Raw genomic sequence first — 27,753 nt, 5'->3', positions numbered from 1 at the left:
GTTGAGAATTGGTTGAGGAACATGGTTTGGATAAATGTTCTATCGGTTTGGTTTCATTGTGATACTAATCAATGAACTAAAGATCACCATCTACCCATCCTCTATTCCTATACACAAGTAGGAGGGCCAATTCATTACCGACACTTCCTCGCGATGGTTATGTCGAAGTGCAATATCTATTAATATCCAATGTTACCTAATAGAAGTGATTCCTATGAAGTCTGGTTCAAGGGCTACCCTTGTCACTAGGACCCCCTGATCATACATCCATAAGAATACACTTAACACTTGATAGCATGGATATAGAAATAATCCAATAAGCCTAATTCTACACCTCCTTGTAGGGAATTGCTCCCTCTTTCAAGGCGATGCTCTAGATGTCTAATTGAAGGGTTAGCCTTATCACTAGGGCCCCACAGTCATATAATCTAGAGTATCTCCTTTAAATAGTGAATAAATCCACACAATCATTCAACCAAACATAAGAATTATGTACAAACGCATTACAAACACATTTAATCAAATGAATACAAGGCATAAGCAATGTCATATGAAAAGGAAATTGATAAATCCAAGAGTATACATCAATCTCACATCACAATTACTCCCTTAGTCCTAGAAAAAATAGATTTATTCCAAAATAAGGAGGAAAGAATCCAAAGGCAATGAAATTGTAAGCATCAAAACCCAATCTAAGAGAAGAAGGGAGAAGAAGCTTATCTGATACGTCGAGTAATCTTCAAATCTAATCCTTTGCTTCTAGAGTCGATGAAGATGATGAAAATAGCTTCGGATAGTCAAAAGGAGTGTGGAGAGGGCAAAGATCTGGACCAAGTTGGATCTCTCAAAGGGGAGAACCATCCTCCCCTGAAGAAGGGGAAGAACCCCTCTCAAATAGGGTAGGGAACGGGGTAGGCGTGGCCCGTGCCAAGGTTGTGCCTCATTGGCATAGTCATACCTTGAAGTCGTTCTATTTGGGAGGCATGTAACGACCCACCTCCTACTGATACTAGGCTGCGAGGCCGGACCGTCACATTATGCTATGCTAACTATATTATAAGGTGCGGAAATGTGAACTAATTTAAAATTTACTAAACCCATGCCAATTGCTACTAAATCTGAACTAATGCTTAAAGATACCTTTTTAAATGTTGTACCTTTACTCAAAAGAGAAGATCTAGCCTTCACATGTGATTAAGGACTGAACTTCAGTGTTTCCAGCTGAAACAGGCATTTCAATCGATCGGCTGATCGATTGGGATGTTCGGATCGATTCACTGATCGATTCAGCATGCTACTGTATACGAAAACTTTGATTGGATCGATCGGTGGATCGATCCAGACTTGTTGATCGATCCATTGATCGATTCAGCTCGCTACTATACACGGGGTAAATTCTGGATTGATCGACTGATCGATCCAGGCTTGCCAATCGATCCAGGGATCAATTCCAAGGCTCTCTGTTCGCGAGGCTAATTCCCCGATCGACCCAGGAATCGATTCCAGAGCTTACTATTCGCGGAATCAAGCTCCCCAATCGATCAGCTGATCGATTGGGGGCCTCCAATCGATCGGCTGATCGATTGGGGTTTCTGATTTTGCAGCTGAATTCTGATTTCAGCACTGTTTCATGCCCAAATCACATATACAAGTTCTAAAATGGCTGGGAAACATTCTAATATCAAATATTTAGTATTCTAAGCTTGGCCTAGTGCATAGTTCACTAGTTCATGGCATTTAAACATACTTAAGTGCGGAACAAATAAAATGCTAAAGAGTTCTAATGCTTAAACAAAACTTGCTAGATCCCTAAGATCTTTATTCCAAGTTCCACCCACACACATCTTCATCGCATTGTCCTCCAGCCTCCGCTAGTCCATCTTTCCTTTACCTGTATCTGCAGTATAAGGAAAAGAGTATCTGTAAGCCTGGATGCTTAGTAAGAAACCATCTACCTCACAAAACATGCTATTTGAAATACATGCTGAACATGGCTAAATATGGATTCTAAAACATGGCATAAACACATACGATACATGTCAATCATAGCTAACCCAAAAAACACATCATGTGGATCTATAAGAACTAACCGAAATAAAACTAAACTGAACTAATGCTAACTGATGCTAAGCTGTACTGTTTTCACATAACATATTTCGTGAAGTTTTTGAAAAATTATTTATCATAGATAGATGAAAATACATAATCATGCTGCTGATGGGCACAACAACTGTACTTGCTGTGCGCGCATCCCTAACTAGACCCGAGGTAGCTAATCCCAAATCTAGTAGGGTTACTAGGTTATCTAAACCTTGGGACGACTATGGGAGCCCAACCCAATGGACATCTAGTCCAGTACAGTGCCACTGCTGAAAATAAAATACTGGTTATAGCTGAATTTTCCTGATCTCGCTGTTTCTAGGTTATCTGAACCTAGAGCTAGGTTATCTGAACCTAGAGGCGACTGTGGGAGCCCACCCATTGGATCGTAGTCCCATATAAGCTGTAGTAAAACTGCATGTACCGAATAAATGCTTCTATTGCATTTAGCTAAGCTATTAAAATGCCTGTGGTAGCATTTAACTGAGCTACACATTTTATCGAACATATGGTGTGCACTAGTTCACACCCTACATGCCCAAAATTCTGCATACGACTAAACTAATGCGTAAAACTTCGAAAGGAGCTACTTATACTGCAGGTGAGGGGTTTCTTACCTCCTGCTTGAAGTTTCTTACAAATCTAAACGCTAGGTTTCTGGTGGAGCAGATCCCTTCGGCGATCTCCTTGCGTCTACTTGTTCCTCTCGCGGAGAGGAGCGTTCTCGTATCCGAGATGTCGCCGGAAGGAGCCCTTATGACCCTAGGGATGGAACCCTAGGCTTCCTTGTGGTTGGCGCCGAGAGATGAGGGAGAAGGGAGGGGCGGCGTGACTAGGGTGAGGGTGAAGAAAATACAATTGATTCGCCCAACTTATTTTCCCTATTATATTAAGTGGTTAATTCGCCCAACTTAAATATAAATACAATTGATTCCCTCTTCTTTCAGCACGGCCCTACTGGGTTCACTTGGTTACTCGAGTTCACCATAAGTCGTAGGACCCAATATGTCTCGGGTTCAATTCCCGCGTAGGCTATTTTACGATTCTATTTATTTTTGCTACTTCGGCTACTCTAACAATGCTGTAAAAATATCCGAAAATTCCAGAAAAATACTAGGATATTTCTAATAATTATTTTGAGAATTTTCGGGCGTTACAATCTCCCATACCTTATAAAAAGTTCGTCCTCGAACTTAGAATAACTCTGGGTATTTCTGTCTCATATTGGCTTCTGTCTCCCTCTTCTGTTGTGTGATTTTGCCAAATAACTTTTACTAATGGTACTTCCTTGTTCCGTAATTTCTTAACTGCTCGGTCTATTATCTGAATAGGTCGACTGTCATAGCTGAGGTCTTCGCGGACTTGTATCGACTGGGGCTCAATCACCTGGGTGGCATCTGGGATATTCTTCTTCAGCATAGAGACGTGAAATACATTATGGATAGCTGACATCTCCTGAGGTAGCTCTAGCTCATATGCTACTTTGCCAACTCTTCTGCTGATAAGGTATGGTCCCACATATCTGGGACTTAATTTGCCCTTCTTCCCAAAACGCATTACTCCCTTCATGTGAGCCACTCTGAGAAACATTGAATCCCCAACTGAAAACTCTAAAGGTCTGTGCCGTGTATCAGCATAGCTTTTCTGGCGGCTCTGGGCTATCTCTATCCTCTGGCGGATCTGCTGTATAGCTACTGTGGTGTCTGTTACTAGATCTGTCTGAAGTTCTAGTTCCTTCTGCTCACCACTCTCATACCAGCAGATTGGAGATCTACACCTCCGCCCGTAGAGAGCCTCTTAAGGTGTCATGCCGATGGTGGCCTGATAGCTATTGTTGTATGCAAATTTTGCTAAACTCAGATATTTGCACCAACTTCCCTTGAAGTCTAGGGCACATGCTCGAAGCATATCTTCGAGTACCTGATTCACTCGCTCCGTCTGACCATCTGTCTGAGGATGGAAAGCTTTGCTAAATTTTAACTTAGTGCCCAATGCTGACTGTACACACTCCCAGAAGTGTGACGTGAACCTACTGTCTCTGTCTGAAATAATGATTCGTGGGACTCCATGTAATCTCACGATCTCCTTGAGATACAACTGAGCTAGCTGCTCCATGGAATAGGATATCCTAATAGCTAAGAAGTGGGCTGATTTAGTCAATCTGTCGACTATTACCCAGATGGCATCAAAACCATTCGTGGTTCTGGGTAATCCCACTATGAATCCATGGAAATATCCTCCCACTTCCATTCTGGGATCTGTATGGGCTGCAGAACTCCTCTTGGTCTCTGATGTTCTGCCTTGACCCTCTGACAGGTCAGACAAATACTAACATACCTAGCGACGTCTCTTTTCATCCCAGGCCACCAAAAACGTTTCTTCAGGTCTTGGTACATTTTGGTGGAACCAGGGTGCATCGCATAAGGAGTCCTGTGAGCCTCGTCTAGAATCTTCCTCCGTAGTTCCTCCTAATCCGGAACACAAAGTTTGTCACCAAAATATAGTATCCCACTATCGGATATTCTGAACTCTCCACTTCCTGTTTCTGCTAACCCTTGCTTGATTTTCTGAATTTCAGGGTCCTGATCCTGAGCTGTCTGGATGTCACCAAGCAAGGTAGATGCTAAAGTCCTAGTAGAGAGCTGTCCCACTATAAGTTCGAGACCAAAATCTGTAATCTCCTTTTGTAGGGATGGTGACATGGCTGCCAGGGATAATAAGGTGACGCTGGACTTCCTGCTAAGTACGTCTGCCACCTTATTGGCTTTTCCTGGGTGGTAGAGGATGTCTATATCATAGTCCTTGACCAGCTCGAGCCATCTGCGCTATCACATATTCAGATCCTTCTGAGTGAAGAAGTACTTCAAACTCTGATGATCTATATACACTCTGCACTGAGCTCCATACAAGTAATGTCTCCAAATTTTGAGAGCGAAGACAACTGCTGCAAGCTTGAGGTCATGAGTAGGGTAATTCCTCTCATGATCCTTAAGTTGTCTGGAGGCATAGACGATCACCTTGCCATTTTGCATCAGTACTGCTCCTAGTCCCAATTTAGAGGCATCACTATAAATATCAAAGCTGTCTGTGTTTTCTGGTAGAGCCAGAATGGGAGCACTAGTCAATCTCCTCTTTAGCTCGCTAAAGCTATTCTCACAGTCCTTTGTCCACTGAAATTTTCTGTTATTTCTGGTAAGAGCTGTCAGTGGGGAGGCTATCCTGGAGAAATCTTCTACAAATTTTCTGTAATAACCTGCTAGTCCCAAAAAGCTTCTGATTTCATTGGCGTTCTTGGGTCTTTTCTAGTTACTCACAACTTTTATCTTACTGGGGTCTACCATGATACCATCTTTGGAGATGATGTGACCTAGAAAGGCTACTTGATCTAGCCAGAATTCACATTTCGTGAACTTGGCGTACAGCTGGTTCTGCTGAAGAGTCTGCAATACTATTTTCAGGTGCGCTGCATGTTCTTCTTGAGTTCTGGAATAGATAAGAATATCATCGATGAACACGATACCAAACTTATCTAAGTATTCCCTGAATACTCTATTCATTAGATCCATGAAGGTAGCTGGAGCATTTGTCACGCCAAAGGGCATGACTACGAACTCGTAGTATCTGTATCTAGTCCTGAATGTTGTCTTGGGTATATCTCCTTCTTTAACTTTCACCTGATGATAACCTGATATGAGGTCTATCTTAGAGAACACTGCATCTCCCTTTAGCTGATCGAACAGGTCATCTATTCTGGGAAGAGGATATCTGTTCTTGATCGTGACTTGGTTCAGTGCCCGATAGTCTATACACAGGCGCATGCTCCCATCCTTCTTCTTCACGAACAGTACAGGCGCTCCCCATGGTGAGTGACTAGGACGTATGAAGCCCTTGTCAAGCAGCTCCTGTAGTTGCTCCTGAAGTTCTTTCAGTTCTGCTGGAGCCATGCGGTAAGGCACTTTGGAGATGGGATTGGTACCGGGAATGAGCTCTATCTCGAATTCAATCTCCCTGTCTGGTGCTAGGCCTGGTAATTCTTCAGGGAAGACTGCTGGGTAGTCACATACGACTCGGACCTCTTCTAGCTTTTGGTCCTTGTCCTGACTGGTATTGACTACATGCGCTAAAAATCTCGTACATCCTGAATCTAGCAATTTCTGTGCTTTTAGAGCTGAGAGAAATTTCTTGGCATTTCTCTTTGGTTCTCCGCTGTACTCAAATTGTACTCCTGCTTCAGGTTGGAATATGACTTTCTGTTTACGACACTCTATGGAAGCACCGTACTTGATCAGGAAGTCCATTCCCATGATGACATCGTAGTCAGTCATATCTAGCACTATCAGATCGCCAAACAGCTCTCTGTCTGCTATAATGACTGGCACTGATCTAAGCCAGTGCGTAGATGCCATAATTTCTCCCGAAGGTAGCGTAGTCAAAAACTGACCACTGAATACCTTTGGGGGTACTGCTAACTTTTCGGCGAATGCCCTGGATATATAAGAATGGGTTGCCCCAGTATCGAATAAGACAGTTGCACTTTGCTGTAAAATACTAATCTGACCTGTCACAACTGTCAAGGCATTCACTACATCCTCCCTGGTGAATGAATAGATCCTCGCATTGGTCGTAGCTGGAGGGGCTTCTAGTCTGCCTTGGCTGATGTGTGGACCATCTAAAGCGGCCTGCATCTGATGTAACTGAGCTGGCTGTCCTCCGTACTAAATCGGCTGTGGTTGAGGAAGACTGGTCTTGTTTGGGCACTGCTTAGCTATATGCCCTTCCTGTCCACACTCAAAGCATCCTCGTGTGCCCTTACGACAAACTCCAGGGTGGAGTTTCCCACAAGTAGCACATTTGGGATAACTAGGCTATTTGTTGGCTGGTCCTCCTTTTGGGTAACCCCCTGGTTTGCGTTTGTTGCTGGAGTTCCCTTTCCAATTAGAGCCGTGGGAGTTGTGGCCCTGGTGTTTCTGAGTACCTGAGCCTCCCTGACCCATGGACTTTGAGAGGACTTGCTTCTGCTGTCTGATATTGTTCTGGCAGTGCTCGGTGGTCAAAGCGCTGCTTACTAGTTCTTCAGTGGTTTGCGGCCTATGGACGCCGCTGGTCACGTTCATTGCTATTTCCGGCCTTAGCATCTTGAGCATCAACCGGACTCGTTCTTTTTCAGTGCTGACTAATTCAGGGCACAGACGAGCCAATCTGTTGAATTTCTTCACAGCTTCCTCCACTGAAAGGTTGCCCTGACGAAATTCAGTGAACTCGTCGTAGTGGCAGTTTGTAACCCGTATGTGAAAGAACTCCTCGAAGAATTCCTTCTCGAAGTCAGCCCATGTCATCTGGTTCACTAGGCGCTTCGCTTTAATTCTCTCTCACCACATATGTGCATCCCCTATCAAGCAGAAGGAGGCACACCTCACCTTCTCATGTTCTGACCAGTCCAGAAGCTCCATCGTACTATCCAGTGTTTTGAACCAGGCTTGAGCATCCCATGGTTCACTGGTTCCTGAGAAGTTCTCTGGCTTAACTCTCTGCCACTGGATCAAATAGACTTCTCCCCTTGCCCCGACTGCTGGGGTTACTGGTGCTGTAGGTTGGACTGGTGGAACCGCTATTACTGTTGGGGTCGCTAAATTGGGTTCTGGGGTGACAGTGGGAGTGTTCTACTGATTAGCCCTGAGGGTGGCTATCTCCTATTGCTGTTCAGCTAGTTGCTTCTGTAACTGCGCCACTACAGCTGTAAGGTCTGAAGGAGGCACTGAACTGCCTACCTCATGTTGGGGCTCAGTAGCTGGTGTCTTTCTAGCTGGGCGTCCTTGTACCATTTTATAAAGAGATAGAGGACATACATGACTAAGGCAATCATGTTTATATAACTACTACTACTACTATCATGTTAGGTACTATCATCAATTAACATGCTACAGTATCTATAAACATGAAAGAAAGAACATAATAAAGTGAGAGGCGTTTCTTACTTGGAAGCTGCAGGTTCAATGCCGATGTGTGTGTAGGAAGTATGGAACTTGCTCTGATACCACTCTGTAACGATCCGCCTCCTACTGATACTAGGATGCGAGGCCGGACCGTCAAATTATGCTATGCTAACTATATTATAAGGTGCGAAAATGTGAACTAATTTAAAATTTACTAAACCCATGCCAATTGCTACTAAATCTGAACTAATGCTTAAAGATACCTTTTTAAATGTTGTACCTTTACTCAAAAGAGAAGATCTAGTGTCACGCCCCAGAGGAGTCTCTGTCCGAAGAAATTTCGGCAGCATCTCCCCTGTACGGCGGACAATATGAAACTTTCTACATATCACATATACTTCAGCCACAGGCGGCTGGAATGATAACAAAAATAAAAACAAACACCACGCAGTTTATAAAGATATTCAGCCTCTGGCTGTCACAACCACACAGTTAATAATAGTAATCAATAATAGTAGGACTCTGACTCGAAATCCACCCTACTCCACTACACTCGTAAAGCTCAAATCCAACGAACTCACCTCTTCTGCCGTCCAGGCAGGCATATAGTAGAATAAAAATCAAACCATCCAAAAGACCATCAAACGGTAACAATCCGTACAATATCCATAAATAAAATCCAAAACAAAACTAAAACATAGTCTGATGGAAGAAAAACCAAAATAAAGCAAATAACAACCTAGTAGAGAACTAGCTCTACGTGCAGATGGGGGGCCAACGACTGGAACTGCTCCGGACAGCCTCAACCTGAAAATATCAACAATGGAGGCGGGGTGAGTCCAACACTCAGCAGGTACAACTGATATGCATAATAAAACATGCGTACAGTCTCCTGAATATGAGGAGGATAAATGCAACTGAAATGAAATCAGAAGATAACTGTACTGACCGGATCAAAGTATAAAGGTAACAGGTCGTCAGACCGAGTGAGTCATAATCCTGTATGCATGTCAATCAATGCATCCAAACAAATGCAGCATATAAGTGCAGCAATCACAAGCAAATAAAAATGCAATAAATGCATATGTCAACCCCATACTCTGAAATCAATGCTCCTGTGCAATGACAGAGTAAACGGGATGTTGTCGGAGTACTCCTGTCCTGTGACCCCAAATCATAAATGGGGGAGCTCAATGCTCTCATCTCCCGGTACACGATGACGGGGAGGATATCTCTGCCGGCTACCACGCTGAGTCTCCTGACCAACGGAGCCAAACAAAGTCCACCATCTGCCGGCTACCACGCTGCTACCCTAAATGCCAACGGAGCCAAACAGAGCGGAACTGACTGCCGGCTGCCACGCTGAGTCGCCTGACCAACGGAGCCAAACAGCAGAACCGCCACACACCAGCCAGATATACAAATCCATGGGTGATGTGTGCAGTACATGTAACTGGCGATGAGCTCAACCAAAGTAGAGCCGACAATCGCACAGCATGCAATCATGATGCATGATACTAAACATGGCAATCTCATGAATAACATGGCATGATCCATATAAATAGATACAAAGTGTGTACCACAAGAAGACGTATCAAATAGAAGGTACACAAATCGAAGAGGGTATCAAATAAACCCTAGATCCAGAATATAACAGAGCATGTGGTTAGGTCACTACCTAAGGCATATGTGATCAGGTAGATAATATGCAGTGCAGAATAAATAAACAAACAACATGTACTAATCATGTAGTGACCAACCGAAATAAACAGGTAACACAATTACTGTTATATGTTAAACATATTATCATGCATATCAAAAGACATAAGTCAAAGTACCCGCCTCCAATAAAGTGATCCAAATCTGACTCCGTGATACTCGTCTCGCGTCAAAGTCCTGTGTTAAATCGCACAGTTTAGCTAATTTAATTATAAACAAATAGCTAAACTAATTTCTAATCCACTGACCAGTTAGGGTTAGTTTCATTAACCCCAACTACACCGTTATACAACTTATAAACCTAAATCAATAATTATTGCTAACACAACTAGCAATAATCTAACCCAAAGATCAAAACCATAATCCTTACCTCAAATCAACCGCTGCTGGAAGTCATAAAGTTGTTGCCCAATTAGGATTGTTTACAGCCAGCACAGATAAATTGCTGCTGGAACAAAACGAACAAACCAAAACAGTAATTAATCCATATTCTTAAACATATAGAATTTCCAACCAAGCTACAACAAGGACAATCCATTTTCCTACATCTTACCTAGGTTGACACCCGTTGCAGAAGCCAGTAGATACCGAAAGGAGTGGCTGTCCAACCACAGCACAACCCCACAGCAAGTTCTAATGCACCTCACGATCACAATTGCATCCTTGACTGCAAACCCATAGCATAAAACTTCACTTCACGGTTGAGATCACTGCTGGATATCAAAATGCGACAGGAAGGGTTGCTGCCAGAAATTAGAAACACCCCTCAAAGCACAAAAACCCCACCAATCCGTGACCTAGAGTGGCAGCAAGGAGAGGGTCGGCGTCGGCAGTGGTGGCGGCGCGAGGTGGCTAGGGCAGAGGCGATCGGCCAGTGCTCGGTATCTCCACGGCTAGGGCGACAGGGGGTCGGCGGTGGCTCTCGTCACCGGCGGCAAAGGCAAGGAAGTGGCGTCGCTGGAGTCGGGTGTCCCGGGCTGAGGCTAGGGCACTGGCTATCGGCGCTGCTCCATACGTCGCCGGCGGCTAGGGCACGGTTTGCGGCGGTGCTACTCGGGTCGGCGGCGCTGGAAAGGGGCAGAGGGAAAAAGGCTTCGGCCTCGGAGAAGAGGAGGAGGCGGCTGGTATCGACGCAGAGGAGGTTAGGGCAAGGAGAGGCGCGAGCGGTTTCGGGGAGAAGAAGCAGAGGAAACGGCGTCGGGGGAGTTGGGGAAGAACTCGGGTGCGCGAGGGAGAAAGAAAACGGGACGGCGAAAAACAATAAAAAGAAAAAGGAAAAAGGAAAAAGAAATTAAAACTTTTCCTCATTAAAACAGGGTAGCCTAAACAGGCTTTTCCGGACCCCGTTTTTATCCCCGTCAACTCGTCCGTACGAGCTCCGAAAAATTAACGAAAAATTTCCAAAAATTTCGGAAAATTCCCTTATTAATATTCGCCTATTTTCCGATATTTTACATTCTCCCCCACTAATAAAAATTTGGTCCCCAAATTTCGTTATCTACCATTAGCAAGTACTAACAACAGATATAGAAAGTATAAATGCTGAACGGTAAACTGAATCACATACCTCACGTAAAAAGATAGGGATATCGAGCTCGGATCGTATCCTCGAGCTCCCAAGTAGCCTCCTCATCTGAATGATGCTGTCATCCGACTTTAACCAGCCGGATAGTCTTGTTCCGCAACTGACGCTCTTTCCGGTCTAGAATCCATACCGGAACCTCCTCATAGGTGACGTCAGGCTGAAAGGAGAACTGAGATTATCTATCAACACATGTATCAGATCAGGTACGTATCTCCTCAGCGTAGATACGTGAAATACGACGTGAACGCCTGCCAAGGACGGCAATAGTGCCAACCGATAAGCTACTGCTCCAATCCTTTCCGAGATCTGGAAAGGTCCAATGTATCGCGGAGCTAGCTTACCTCTGAGGCCAATCTCTTCACCCCTTTCGTGGGTGAAACTCGTAGAAATACCTGGTCGCAAATGGAGAACTCTAAGGGTCTCCGACTCCGGTCAGCATAACACTTCTGGCAGTCTTATGCCTCTGACATCTTCTGTCTGATAATATGGACCACTTTGCCTCACGTTGAGCTCTATGAGGTCTCAACAACTGGGTCTCTCGGATTCTCGTCCTGATCGACGACTGAGCAACTATGGTAACAAGAATACCCTGCTCTGTCTGTCCCTGCTCCTCAAGGTCTAACTCGGAGAAACCCTGAATCAAGTCTGTGACCACAACTCGGTGGCAAGCTAAAGTCCCTATGGACTTCTGGCTAAGTGAATCGGCAACCACATTAGCTTTTCCCCAGTGATAGCTAATGGTACAAATCATAATCTTGCAGGAACTCCAACCATCTCCTCTATCAAAGATTAAGTTCCTTCCGAGTAAACATATATTTGAGATTCGGATGGTCAGTGAGAACCTCAATGTAATATCATACAGGTAATGCCGCTAAATCTTCATAGCAAAAATAATAGCGGCCAACACCAGATCATGAACTGGTTATTTTCTTCTCAGACTCCCTCAACTATCGAGAAGCATATAAGAATACTCTACCGTGCTGCACCAGAACAGCACCCATACCCTGTAGAGACGCGTCGGTGTAGAGGACAAATCCGTCCTCTCCAGAAGGTAAAAACCAAAAATCGAAGCCGACACTAGTCTCCGCTTCAGCTCCTAGAAGCTGATCTTGCAATCCTCAGTCCAAGTAAACTTCACGCCTTTCATGGTCACGCGTGAAAGTAGCATAGCTATGCGAAAGCAACCCTCGACGAAAGGTCTGTAATATCCTGCGAGTCACAAAAGACTGCGGATCTCCTACACCATTTGGTTGCTCCAACAACAACCTCTATCTCCTGTGGAACCACAGTACACTCCTACTGGTGACCGTGTGTCCCAAACATCATAACAAAAGACAATCCAAACCAGCACTACTGATAATCACATATAAATGTTCTTGTCGAATCATCTCTAGATCTATGCAAAGATAGTGTACGTGACTCACCTCGGATCCGTAATAAATCACAACATCGTCCACAAAGATAATGAACACCTATCCAAACATCCTCGACATACTAGGATCATCGAGTCCCTGAAAACATCTAAGGCACTGTAAGCCTATATGGCAAAAACCAAGACACATAATGTCCGTATCACAGACATTCCTATCCATAAGATCTCCGAAAATAAATCGAAAAATCTGATCATCAATAACATAAATCACCAAAGAATAAATCCTCCAGGGTGAGAGCAACGCTCCATCACAGGAAACACCACATATGTGGGAGCAATGCTCTACCACAAGAAATCCTCAATATGTGGGAGCAACACTCCACCACAAATAATCTGAAATATGTATCTGCAATAAATATAGGAGCTATGCTCCACTACTAGCAATCCGTAATATGTGGGAGCAAAGCTCCACCACAAAACAATACATAAGTGTCCCAAGGCACCTAACTATCCAGCTAGAGACCGTACAAGATCTCTCTACCACAACCCACTGTGGTTAACCTAGGCTATAACAACCTAGTAAACTAATCAAATCCATCATCAACTCTATCAGCATCCTAGTGGGTCATCCACTGATAGGAAAATTAGTTGATGGGTAAATCCAACAACTGACATAATGCAGTCACTCCACATTCTGCATTCAGCATAAGTAAAATCATCATGCTGCTACCAATATATACCTGGCACACGTACTCACACAACATATGTATGATCGACATATTCCTCCAATTAATATACACCAAACATACTCACAACTCAGGTATATTCAGTATGATATCTCCAACAATACATACCGAACACGTGTGCAAAATCAATGTAGGTAAAATCAACAATACACCTCAAACAACCCTCACATGACATATCTTCACCTATGCCAAGAGTATAACCAACATATACTTCCAATAAAGCATACTAAACCCAGGTGCACTCACATATCAAACATAATCCAAAAAGATACCTCAGATACCACATCAAACACATATGTACATATCACAACTCAGATTAAATCGACAAAATGCCTCCATCAAAACACCACCGATGTACTTATACTACATCTCGGATTTAATCAACAAGCTATCTTCAATAATACCTCCGGATACATACTCCGAACTACATATCTATAATCCACAAGGAGCCTTCAAACCACATCAGAACATGGATACATATACTACTTGCAAATGGACAGTCTACCACAGGACTCCTACAACCCAAAACAATCATGATATACATGCAACATAGACATGCAAAATCAGCATACCAGCTCAATCAAAGAGACCAACCTTATGTTACCAACACTCATGGGTTACGGTATATCTAAACAAAATTCATGCATATGTATCAAGCATGAATACATCAATCAAAAGCAACCCAAAATAAAGCAGCCTAATCATCCAGTAACAACCCTGCTCTAAGTTCAAAGGAACTAGTATCGGACAAGAAAAATATACACAGCCGTGGTATAACACTGCAAGTCAATGTCATACCCTACCAAGACTATATCAAATGGGAAGAATTTTATCATCACAAATCCAAATGTACTCTCCCAGTATACACTAGTAACGAGTGTATCCCATAAGTGTTAAGCAATTAGCTCTACACTTCTTTACATCAACGGGGTCATATATCCCAATGCACCCTCTAAGTTATCCCACCAGATATATACAGTCCATGGTCAAAGTTTTCATGGAATAGGATACATCGATCCTCTATAACCTATCCAAGCCGACAATGATATACGGCTGAATCCGTCCTTTCCACGTCAGTACAAAGCATGTACTCAAATGTGCTCTAGATACATAACTAAGCACAAACAACCTAAAGGTTCAAACCTCTAAGAATAGAGTATGACAATCCTCTACTGATCAACCAACAAAACCAAATCACTCATCTACTAACTAATCAAGAATACCTTAATCCTCCACAAGCAACTAAGGTATATCAAACCACGATCAAATGGTATACTACATTATCAAATAACTAAATCAGTTCATGGGTCAATTCAACACTAATACATCATCTCAAACTAGAGAATGTCAATCCACCTAATATCATATGAATAAATGTGTACGACCCAAAAGAAAAAGCTAGAATTCAATATCATCAAGACACCCTCATTTTTTTTTATCCTCAAAAATATCAGCCCACTAATATCAGATGAATAAGTCTCTACTCTCCATGAGGGTAAGTTAGCATTCAAAACATCAAATCATTATTTATCCACATAGTTTAATATCAGATGAAATAAATATCAATTTTATCATCCTGTTAACTAACCACAATTAACCAGATTTATTAAAATCAAAAATCTCATAGGCACATAAACTCTCTAGCTTCCAATTTATAATCTGATCACCAATTATTAACATCAACCTGTGAACACCATACAGGATACTCACTATATCACCATCAATGACAACCCAAATAAAAGATCATCAAAATAGTTATCCACTAAAAGATTCATCAACAACCACATAACATTTACTCTCTTAAATCATTAGAAATCAACACATCAAAATATCTGATCTCACAATATCCCTCAACCTCAAACCATTCTCAACAATGATCAAACATGGTAACTCCCCAATAAACAATTTTCATCGTATCGGGTACCCTAATATCCAAAAGGTACGAGTATAAAAACTCAACTGACTAAGTCAACAGGAATAGGTAAGTGTCATCCACTACCCAACTAACAATAGCAGAGACTGGTATGTGCCTCCATCTCCTACTAGTAGTAACAGAAGATAAAACTACTGATGCTATGATAAGAAAATCACTAGAGATAATAATCCTTGATATCTATTAAGGTCAATCATGCTCAATGGATAACCCATCACATATAATATGTGCTACAACATCCAGACAAGTACTAAAGATAAAGTGCTAATACATGTCATAACTATCAAATTAAACATCATACCTATATGCCGTCTAGAGATGTCCCATCGCTGTCCAGCCCCCAAAATTGACCTCGGAATTCCGTACGAGAAAAACAAACACCGGAAATCCATATAAATCCAAAACGGAAGTCCATAACATAATCGAAACGGACAAATCCGTGCAACCGAAAATAACTGCCCAGACTAATCTGTCTCACAACTAGGGCTAGTATAAAAATGTCCAAAATACCAAACGCAGGTATCACACCCTGCTCTGATACCAATGAATTGGTATCAGATAAATCTCGAAAATCCAACACACGGAAATCAAATAAATATCGCCAAACTTTGGCACGCTGATACCCAATAAACTGATATCAGATTATTCAAAGTATCCATAATACGAAAACAAAAATCGTATAAATCCGTAACACATGCAAGTATCGATACCGCCTCGATACCACTAATTGTCACGCCCGGAGAAGTCTCGTCCAAGAAATTTCGCAAAGATCTCCCTGCATTTGGACAATATGAAACTTTCTACATATCACATATACTTCAGCCACAAGGCTGGAATGATAACAAAATAAAACAAACACCACGCAGTTTATAAAGATAAGACAAACACCACGCAGTTAATAATAGTAATCAATAATAGTAGGACTCTGACTCGAAATCCACCCTACTCCACTACACTCGTAAAGCTCAAGTCCAACGAACTCACCTCTTCTGCCGTCCAGGCAGGCATATAGTAGAATAAAAACCAAACCATCCAAAAGACCATCAAACGGTAACAATCCGTACAATATCCATAAATAAAATCCAAAACAAAACTAAAACATAGTCTGATGGAAGAAAAACCAAAATAAAGCAAATAACAACCTAGTAGAGAACTAGCTCTACGTGCAGATGGGGGGCCAACGACTGGAACTGCTCCGGACAGCCTCAACCTGAAAATATCAACAATGGAGGCGGGGTGAGTCCAACACTCAGCAGGTACAACTGATATGCATAATAAAACAAATAACAGACAACACTAATCATGCGTACAGTCTCCTGAATATGAGGAGGATAAATGCAACTGAAATGAAATCAGAAGATAACTGTACTGACCGGATCAAAGTATAAAGGTAACAGGTCGTCAGACCGAGTGAGTCATAATCCTGTATGCATGTCAATCAATGCATCCAAACAAATGCAGCATATAAGTGCAGCAATCACAAGCAAATAAAAATGCAATAAATGCATATGTCAACCCCATACTCTGAAATCAATGCTCCTGTGCAATGACAGAGTAAACGGGATGCTGTCGGAGTACTCCTGTCCTGTGACCCCAAATCATAAATGGGGGAGCTCAATGCTCTCATCTCCCGGTACACGATGACGGGGAGGATATCTCTGCCGGCTACCACGCTGAGTCTCCTGACCAACGGAGCCAAACAAAGTCCACCATCTGCCGGCTACCACGCTGCTACCCTAAATGCCAACGGAGCCAAACAGAGCGGAACTGACTGCCGGCTACCACGCCTGACCAACGGAGCCAAACAGCAGAACCGCCACACACCAGCCAGATATACAAATCCATGGGTGATGTGTGCAGTACATGTAACTGGCGATGAGCTCAACCAAAGTAGAGCCGACAATCGCACAGCATGCAATCATGATGCATGATACTAAACATGGCAATCTCATGAATAACATGGCATGATCCATATAAATAGATACAAAGTGTGTACCACAAGAAGACGTATCAAATAGAAGGTACACAAATCGAAGAGGGTATCAAATAAACCCTAGATCCAGAATATAACAGAGCATGTGGTTAGGTCACTACCTAAGGCATATGTGATCAGGTAGATAATATGCAGTGCAGAATAAATAAACAAACAACATGTACTAATCATGTAGTGACCAACCGAAATAAACAGGTAACACAATTACTGTTATATGTTAAACATATTATCATGCATATCAAAAGACATAAGTCAAAGTACCCGCCTCCAATAAAGTGATCCAAATCTGACTCCGTGATACTCGTCTCGCGTCAAAGTCCTGTGTTAAATCGCTCAGTTTAGCTAATTTAATTATAAACAAATAGCTAAACTAATTTCTAATCCACTGACCAGTTAGGGTTAGTTTCATTAACCCCAACTACACCGTTATACAACTTATAAACCTAAATCAATAATTATTGCTAACACAACTAGCAATAATCTAACCCAAAGATCAAAACCATAATCCTTACCTCAAATCAACCGCTGCTGGAAGTCATAAAGTTGTTGCCCAATTAGGATTGTTTACAGCCAGCACAGATAAATTGCTGCTGGAACAAAATGAACAAACCAAAACAGTAATTAATCCATATTCTTAAACATATAGAATTTCCAACCAAGCTACAACAAGGACAATCCATTTTCCTACATCTTACCTAGGTTGACACCCGTTGCAGAAGCCAGTAGATACCGAAAGGAGTGGCTGTCCAACCACAGCACAACCCCACAGCAAGTTCTAATGCACCTCACGATCACAATTGCATCCTTGACTGCAAACCCATAGCATAAAACTTCACTTCACGGTTGAGATCACTGCTGGATATCAAAATGCGACAGGAAGGGTTGCTGCCAGAAATTAGAAACACCCCTCAAAGCACAAAAACCCCACCAATCCGTGACCTAGAGTGGCAGCAAGGAGAGGGTCGGCGTCGGCAGTGGTGGCGGCGCGAGGTGGCTAGGGCAGAGGCGATCGGCCAGTGCTCGGTATCTCCACGGCTAGGGCGACAGGGGGTCGGTGGTGGCTCTCGTCACCGGCAGCAAAGGCAAGGAAGTGGCGTCGCTGGAGTCGGGTGTCCCGGGCTGAGGCTAGGGCACTGGCTATCGGCGCTGCTCCATACGTCGCCGGCGGCTAGGGCACGGTTTGCGGCGGTGCTACTCGGGTCGGCGGCGCTGGAAAGGGGCAGAGGGAAAAAGGCTTCGGCCTCGGAGAAGAGGAGGAGGCGGCTGGTATCGACGCAGAGGAGGTTAGGGCAAGGAGAGGCGCGAGCGGTTTCGGGGAGAAGAAGCAGAGGAAACGGCGTCGGGGGAGTTGGGGAAGAACTCGGGTGCGCGAGGGAGAAAGAAAACGGGACGGCGAAAAACAATAAAAAGAAAAAGGAAAAAGGAAAAAGAAATTAAAACTTTTCCTCATTAAAACAGGGTAGCCTAAACAGGCTTTTCCGGACCCCGTTTTTATCCCCGTCAACTCGTCCGTACGAGCTCCGAAAAATTAACGAAAAATTTCCAAAAATTTCGGAAAATTCCCTTATTAATATTCGCCTATTTTCCGATATTTTACATCTAGCCTTCACATGTGATTAAGGACTGAACTTCAGTGTTTCCAGCTGAAACATGCATTTTAATCGATCGGCTGATCGATTGGGATGTTCGGATCGATTCACTGATCGATTCAGCATGCTATTGTATAAGAAAACTTTGATTGGATCGATCGGTGGATTGATCCAGACTTGTTGATCAATCCATTGATCGATTCAGCTGGCTACTGTGCATGGGGTAAATTCTGGATCGATCGACTGATCGATCCAGGCTTGCCAATCGATCCAGGGATCGATTCCAAGGCTCTCTGTTCGCGAGGCTAATTCCCCGATCAACCCAAGGATCGATTCCAGAGCTTACTATTCGCGGAATCAAGCTCCCCAATCGATCAGCTGATCGATTGGGGGCCTCCTATCGATCGGCTGATCGATTGGGGTTTCTGATTTTGCAGCTGAATTCTGATTTCAGCACTGTTTCGTGCCCAAATCACATATACAAGTTCTAAAATGGCTGGGAAACATTCTAATACCAAATATTTAGTATTCTAAGCTTGGCCTAGTGCATAGTTCACTAGTTCATGGCATTTAAACATACTTAAGTGCGGAACAAATAAAATGCTAAAGAGTTCTAATGCTTAAACAAAACTTGCTAGATCCCTAAGATCTTTATTCCAAGTTCCACCCACACACATCTTCATCGCATTGTCCTCTAGCCTCCGCTAGTCCATCTTTCCTTTACCTGTATCTGCAGTATAAGGAAAAGAGTATCTGTAAGCCTGGGAGCTTAGTAAGAAACCATCTACCTCACAAAACATGCATACGATGCAATTTATGTTTTAAAACATGCTATTAGAAATACATGCTGAACATGGCTAAATATGGATTCTAAAACATGGCATAAACACATACGATACATGTCAATCATAGCTAAGCCAAAAAAACACATCATGTGGATCTATAAGAACTAACTGAAATAAAACTGAACTGAACTAATGCTAACTGATGCTAAGCTGTACTGTTTTCACATAACATATTTCGTGAAGTTTTTGAAAAACTATTTATCATAGATAGATGAAAATACATAATCATGCTGCTGATGGGCCCGGCAACTGTACTTGCTGTGCGCGCATCCCTAACTAGACCCGAGGTAGCTAATCCCAAATCTAGTAGGGTTACTAGGTTATCTAAACCTAGGGACGACTATGGGAGCCCAACCCAATGGACATCTAGTCCAGTACAGTGCCACTACTGAAAATAAAATACTGTTTATAGCTGAATTTTTCTTATCTCGCTGTTTCTAGGTTATCTGAACCTAGAGCTAGGTTATTTGAACCTAGAGGCGACTGTGGGAGCCCACCCATTGGACCGTAGTCCCATATAAGCTGTAGTAAAACTGCATGTACCGAATAAAAGCTTCTATTGCATTTAGCTAAGCTATTAAAATGCTTGTGGTAGCATTTAACTGAGCTACACATTTTATCAAACATATGGGGTGCACTAGTTCACACCCTACATGCCCAAAATTCTGCATACGACTAAACTAATGCGTAAAACTTCGAAAGGAGCTACTTATACTGCAGGTGAGGGGTTTCTTACCTCCTGCTTGAAGTTTCTTACAAATCTAAATGCTAGGTTTCTAGTGGAGTAGATCCCTTCGGCGATCTCCTTGCGTCTACGTTTTCCTCTCGCAGAGAGGAGCGTCCTCGTATCCGAGATGTCGCCGGAAGGAGCCCTTATGACCCTAGGGATGGAACCCTAGGCTTGCTTGTGGTTGGCGCCGAGAGATGAGGGAGAAGGGAGGGGCGGCGTGACTAGGGTGAGGGTGAAGAAAAGTCACGATAAAAATATAAATCTTCACTAAATTATTTTCCCTATTATATTAAGTGGTTAATTCGCCCAACTTAAATATAAATACAATTGATTCCCTCTTCTTTCAGCACGGCCCTGCTGGGTTCACTTGGTTACTCGAGTTCACCATAAGTCGTAGGACCCAATAGGTCTCGGGTTCAATTCCCGCGTAGGCTATTTTATGATTCTATTTATTTTTGCTACTTCGGCTACTCTAACAATGCTGTAAAAATATCCTAAAATTCCAGAAAAATACTAGGATATTTCTAATAATTATTTTGAGAATTTTCGGGCGTTACAAGGCATGATCGTGCCCTTTTGGCACAGCCGTGTCTTTCCTTGGATCTATTTGCTTAGCACGACCATGTGAAAACACACTGTCGGAGTCTTCCTCTTCTCTAGATGGAAGACACGGTCATGTGAGAATACATGACCAGAGTCTTCCTTTTCTTTGGACAAATGGAATGGGTGTGCCTTTTGACACAGGCATGTGTTGCTTGCTTACGAGAAAAGGGACACGACCATGTAAAACCACATGGCCGAAACTCTACTCTTCTTTTATCTCTCTAAAGCACGTTTTGCTCTATTTTCACTCTAAAAATACATCCTATTAATAGAAAACCAAACAACAATAGATTTTCGATTAAGAGTGTAATTATGATGAAAATATGATAAATAGGGTTGAAAATGCATCGAACATAAGTAAGGAAAGTAACTAAATGTGCATTAAAGCTGTAACAACCACCCTTCTTACTATACTATACTACTCTCTAAGGATGACCGTTACTTAACTACTAACTCTACTTAACCGGTAAGATTGAAACCACGAGGAGTCTCTACCGAAAAATTTCGGTAGAGTCTCCCCTGTACCGGTGACCATAAACTGAAATACAGACATAATATACATCAGCCACAGATGGTTGGAACATATAACAAACTCTCACGCATTTAATAAAGGTCAAACACCAAAATAATTACTTATTAAACCAGATTCATCTCAGCATGTAATCTAAGACAAAGATGAACTCAAATGATATGAAGTATAAAATACAATCTCAAAGGACATGCACTAAAGTACAACTCAATTGTTTATCAACCACTAAAATGCGGAAACTTAATAATATCCCAACTCTCTTCCATAGTCCTGGCATCACACATCCTCGAACACCTCCTTGTCGCCTTCCTTTGCTAAAACTTTTCCTTTCCTTTATCTGCAGTAAGAGGAAATGCAACTATAAGCAAAATTGCTTAGTAAGCGCTATCTAACTCACAAAACTCGAATATGCATGTAAACATACTGAAATCCAAGAACTGAAAACTCTAAGAAAACTACTACACATGCTCATCTAATAGCAAAAGAATAATGCATATTGGAATGCTAAACATGTAAAGCTAATCAGAATAACATGCTAGCAGAAGGGAAACTAAAACTTGCTGAATTTAAACACTTTCTGAAACTTTTTTCACTTGCTTAAAAACTTATTCTTTTATTTCACTTGTTTAAAACTTGTACTTTAATACTTTTATACTTATGTGAAACTTATTTTACTTGTTCAAAAGCTTATACTTATAATACTTCAAAATAATAATCAACTTTTCTTGGGCCCAGGCTTAGTACCATCTTATGCGCATTCCCTAATAGGTTGGGGTAACGAGCCACCAATCCTAAAAGAGCAGACCTTGGTCTACCAGGGCCAAGACTTTGGAATTGGACACCTGGATTTGTTTAATGACAACCTTGGAAGTCGGGTACTAACCTCTTCAAAGTAAAATATCTTATTATCTTATTTACTTCTTCTTTAAATGCCTTGGCATTTTAATAAGCACCTTGTGTGCCAAAATCTCTAAAATCTTGACTTTGAGATCTACTTAAGGCCTTGCCTTTCTCTTTCTTTTCTTTATCTTTCTTATACTTGTTAATACTTCTAAAAGAATGCTTCTTTAAAAAGAGACTGAAATGTTTAAGCAAATTCTAACTTTGAAATGCTTAAACAAAAATCTGCATACTATGCTAATAAAAATTCTGCATACTATACTAATCAAGATTCTGCATTCTATGCTACACTATTTCTGCATACTATGCAGACATAAATTCTGCACTATAATACTTAACCAAACTGCACTATAATCTTTTTCTTTAAAAACTGCACTATAAGTTCCACAAAAAATCTGCACTACAAGTTCCACCAAAAATCTGCACTATAAACTTTAAAGAAATCTGCACCATAAGCTCTTAAGAAATCTGCACTATAAGCTCTAAAGAAATCTGCTCTAAAGAAATCTGTATTTTAAGCTCTAAGAAATCTGCACTACAAGCTTAATTAAAATATGCACTATAAGCTTACATAAAAATCTGCACTATAAGCTTAATTAAAACCTGCACTATAGGCTTAATTAAAATCTGCACTATAAGCTTACATAAAAATCTGCACTATAAGATTAATTAAAATCTACACTATAGGCTTAATTAAAATCTGCACTATAAATTTCACCAAAAATCTGCACTATAAGCTTAATTAAAATTTGTAATACAAGCTTAATTAAAATCTGCACTATAAGCTTATATAAAAATCTGTATTATAAGCTTAATTAAAATCTGCACTATAAGCTTAATTAAATGTTTGTATTATAAGCTTAATTAAAATCTGCACTATAAACTTACATAAAAATCTGTATTATAAGCTTAATTAAAATCTGCACTATAAGCTTAATTAAAAGTGTGCACTATAAGCTTAATTAAAATCTGCACTATAAGCTTAATTAAAATCTGCACTATAAACTTACATAAAATTCTGCATTATAAGCTTAATTAAAATCTGCACTATAAGCCTACATAAAAATCTGCACTTTAAGCTTAATTAAAAATCTGCACTATAGGCTTAATTAAAAATCTGCACTACAAGCTTAATTAAAATCTGCACTATAAGCCTACATAAAAATCTGCACTATAAGCTTAATTAAAATATGCACTATAGGCTTAATTAAAAATCTGCACTGTAAGCGCTTCTCATGCTTCGAATTCAAGAAGAACAAAGGTCTGAAACTACTCCTACTGCAGGTGAGAAGCACTTACCTTTGCGATCTTGGGCTTACAACCGGAAAGAAAACATCTAGGGTTTGCGAGAATTACAAGCTTTGACCCCTCCTTCGTGCTCAAGGTTTCCCCTTGACGAGAGGATCACAACCATGTGAAGATCTCCCGGAAATCTCCCTTGGCCGACCACCGGAGAGGAACCCTAGATCCCCCCCTTTTTTTCCTTCGCCCAAACAGGAGACGCTGTGCCGTCGGGAGAGAAAAGGAGAGGAGAGGTTTAGGTTTTGGAAAATAATCCCTAAGTTCTCCCTTTTTATAACTTAATATTTCTGTTAACTATCTTAAATAAATTCGCTACCTTTTCTAAACAGACAAATCCAACATCAACTTATCCCTTTTATAATCCAATATTCTGTTAACTATCTTAAATAAATTCACTACCTTTTCTAAACAGACAAATCCAACATCAACTTATCCCTTTTATAATCCAATATTCTGTTAACTATCTTAAATAAATTCGCTACCTTTTCTAAACAAACAAATCCAACATCAACTTATTCCTTTTATAATCCAATATTCTGTTAACTATCTTAAATAAATTTTGCTACCTTTTCTAAACAGAACCGCTTGCTTGACCACTTAGTCAGTCAGATTTGCTTAAGGCTTGGTTCGGCCGGAGGTTGCAGGTTCGAATCGCGACTAATTTTCTTTACTTTTTGCAACTTGTTTCTTTTGGTAAAAATACCAAACGAACTCCAAAAATTGTATAAAAATACTCTAAAAATTTTTAAAAATCTTTAGAATTTTTCTAAAGCATTTCTAAATATTTTTAAGTACTATTAGGACTCGAAAGGAGGAAATTTGGGTTGTTACAATTCCCCATACCTTATAAAAAGTTTGTCCTCGAACTTAGAACAATTCTGGATATTTCTGTCTCATGCTGTTCCTCACATAAGAACTTTTATCTAGCTTAAGCACATATAAACAAATACTTCTAAAGATTTCTCTTTACTGTAAAAAAATAAAATCATACTAAAAAGAATTTAAGTACTTTCTTACTTGAAGACGGCAAGGCTGGTGCTGATATGTGATGCTGGAGAATAGGAACTGCTCTGATACCAACTTGTAACGACCACCTTTCTTACTATACTATACTACTCTCTAAGGATGACCGTTACTTAACTACTAACTCTACTTAACCGGTAAGATCGAAACCACGAGGAGTCTCTACCAAAAAATTTCGACAGAGTCTCCCCTGTACTGGTGACCATAAACTGAAATACATACATAATATACATCAGCCACAGATGGCTGGAACAAATAACAAACTCTCACGCAGTTTAATAAAGGTCAAACACCAAAATAATTACTTATTAAACTAGATTCATCTCAGCATGCAATCTAAGACAAAGATGAACTCAAATGATATAAAGTATAAATATAATCTCAAAGGACATGAACTAAAGTACAACTCAATTGTTTATCAACCACCAAAATGCGGAAACTTAATAATATCCCAAGTCTCTTCCATAGTCCTGGCATCACACATCCTCGAACACCTCCTTGCCGCCTTCCTTTGCTAAAATTTTTCTTTTCCTTTATCTGCAGTAAGAGGAAACGCAACTATAAGCAAAATTGCTTAGTAAGCGCTATCTAACTCATAAAACTCGAATATGCATGTAAACATACTGAAATCCAAGAACTGAAAACTCTAAGAAAACTACTACACATGCTCATCTAATAGCAAAAGAATAATGCATACTGGAATGCTAAACATGTAAAGCTAATCAGAATAACATGCTAGCAGAAGGGAAACTAAAACTTGCTGAATTCTAAACACTTTCTGAAACTTTTTTCACTTGCTTAAAAACTTATTCTTTTATTTCACTTGTTTAAAACTTATACTTTAATACTTTTATACTTATGTGAAAACTTATTTTACTTATTCAAAAGCTTATACTTATAATACTTCAAAATAATAATAAACTTTTCTTGGGCCCAGGCTTAGTACCATCTTATGCGCATTCCCTAATAGGTTGGGGTAACGAGCCACCAATCCTAAAAGAGCAGACATTAGTCTACCAGGGCCAAGACCATGGAATTGGACACCTGGATTTGTTTAACGACAACCTTGGAAGTCGGGTACTATCCTCTTCAAAGTAAAATATCTTATTATCTTAATTACTTCTTCTTTAAATGCCTTGGCATTTTAATAAGCACCTTGCGTGCCAAAATCCCTAAAGTCTTGACTTTGGGATCTACTTAAGGCCTTGACCTTTTTCTTTCTTTTCTTTATCTTTCTTATACTTGTTAATACTTCTAAAAGAATGCTTCTTTAAAAAGGAACTGAAATGTTTAAGCAAAATCTAACTTTGAATGCTTAAACAAAAATCTGCATACTTTGCAAATCAAAATTCTGCATATTATACTAATCAAGATTCTGCATTCTATGTTATACTATTTCTGCATACTATGCAAACATAAATTCTGCACTATAATACTTAACCAAACTGCACTATAATCTTTTTCTTTAAAAACTGCACTATAAGTTCCACCAAAAATTTGTACAATAGGTTCCACCAAAAATCTGCACTATAAACTTTAAAGAAATCTGCACCATAAGCTCTTAAGAAATCTGCACTACAAGCTCTAAAGAAATTTGCTCTAAAGAAATCTGCATTTTAAGCTCTAAGTAATCTGCACTACAAGCTTAATTAAAATCTGCACTATAAGCTTACATAAAAATCTGCACTATAAGCTTAATTAAAATCTGCACTATAGGTTTAATTAAAATCTGCACTATAAACTTAATTAAAATCTGCACTATAGGCTTAATTAAAATCTGCACTATAAATTCCACCAAAAATCTGCACTATAAGCTTAATTAAAATCTGCATTACAAGCTTAATTAAAATCTGCACTATAAGCTTACATAAAAATCTGTATTATAAGCTTAATTAAAATCTGCACTATAAGCTTAATTAAAAGTCTGCACTATAAGCTTAATTAAAATCTGCACTATAAGCTTACATAAAAATCTGTATTATAAGCTTAATTAAAATATGCACTATAAGCTTAATTAAAAGTCTGCACTATAAGCTTAATTAAAATCTGCACTATTAGCTTAATTAAAATCTGCACTATAAGCTTACAAAAAAATCTGCATTATAAGCTTAATTAAAATCTGCACAATAAGCCTACATAAAAATATGTACTATAACCTTAATTAAAAATCTGCACTATAGGCTTAATTAAAAATCTGCACTACAAGCTTAATTAAAATTTGCACTATAAGCCTACATAAAAATCTGCACTATAAGCTTAATTAAAATCTGCACTATAGGCTTAATTAAAAATCTGCACTGTAAGCGCTTCTCATGCTTAGAATTCAAGAAGAACAAAGGTCCGAAACTACTCTTACTGCAGGTGAGAAGCACTTACCTTTGCGTTCTTGGGCTTACAACCGGAAAGAAAACTTCTAGGGTTTGCGGGAATTGCAAGCTCCGACCCCTCCTTCGTGCTCACGGTTTCCCCTTGACGAGAGGATCACAACCATGTGAAGATCTCCCGGAAATCTCCCTTGGTCGGCCGCTGGAGAGGAACCCTAGATCCCCTCCTTTTTTTCATTCGCCCAAACAGGAGACGCTGTGCCGTCGGGAGAGAAAAGGAGAGGAGAGGTTTAGGTTTTGGAAAATAATCCCTAAGTTCTCCCTTTTTATAACTTAATATTTCTGTTAACTATCTTAAATAAATTCGCTACCTTTTCTAAACAGACAAATCCAACATCAACTTATCCCTTTTATAATCCAATATTCTGTTAACTATCTTAAATAAATTCGTTACCTTTTCTATATAGACAAATTCAACATCAACTTAACCCTTTTATAATCCAATATTTTGTTAACTATCTTAAATA

The 27,753-nt window shown here is 40.5% G+C and overlaps 2 long non-coding RNA genes across 2 annotated transcripts; both read right to left on the bottom strand.

The window, feature by feature from the left end:
- Positions 1 to 10,121: 10,121 nt before the first annotated feature.
- LOC122049082 lies at positions 10,122 to 10,871 on the bottom strand. The gene is made up of 3 exons (XR_006130814.1): positions 10,539 to 10,871; positions 10,306 to 10,419; positions 10,122 to 10,197 (listed from the first exon to the last, which is right to left on the bottom strand). It is a non-coding gene; the product is annotated as an uncharacterized LOC122049082 (long non-coding RNA).
- A 7,021-nt stretch (positions 10,872 to 17,892) lies between these two features.
- Positions 17,893 to 18,435, bottom strand: LOC122049081. Its single transcript, XR_006130813.1, has 3 exons — positions 18,310 to 18,435; positions 18,077 to 18,190; positions 17,893 to 17,968 (listed from the first exon to the last, which is right to left on the bottom strand). It is a non-coding gene; the product is annotated as an uncharacterized LOC122049081 (long non-coding RNA).
- Positions 18,436 to 27,753: the final 9,318 nt, after the last annotated feature.

Source organism: Zingiber officinale, chromosome 2B (genome assembly GCF_018446385.1).
Source record: "Zingiber officinale cultivar Zhangliang chromosome 2B, Zo_v1.1, whole genome shotgun sequence".
Classification (NCBI taxonomy): Eukaryota; Viridiplantae; Streptophyta; class Magnoliopsida; order Zingiberales; family Zingiberaceae; genus Zingiber; species Zingiber officinale.
The sequence above is the reverse complement of the archived record's forward strand: the minus strand, read 5'-3'. Positions and strand labels throughout refer to the sequence as shown.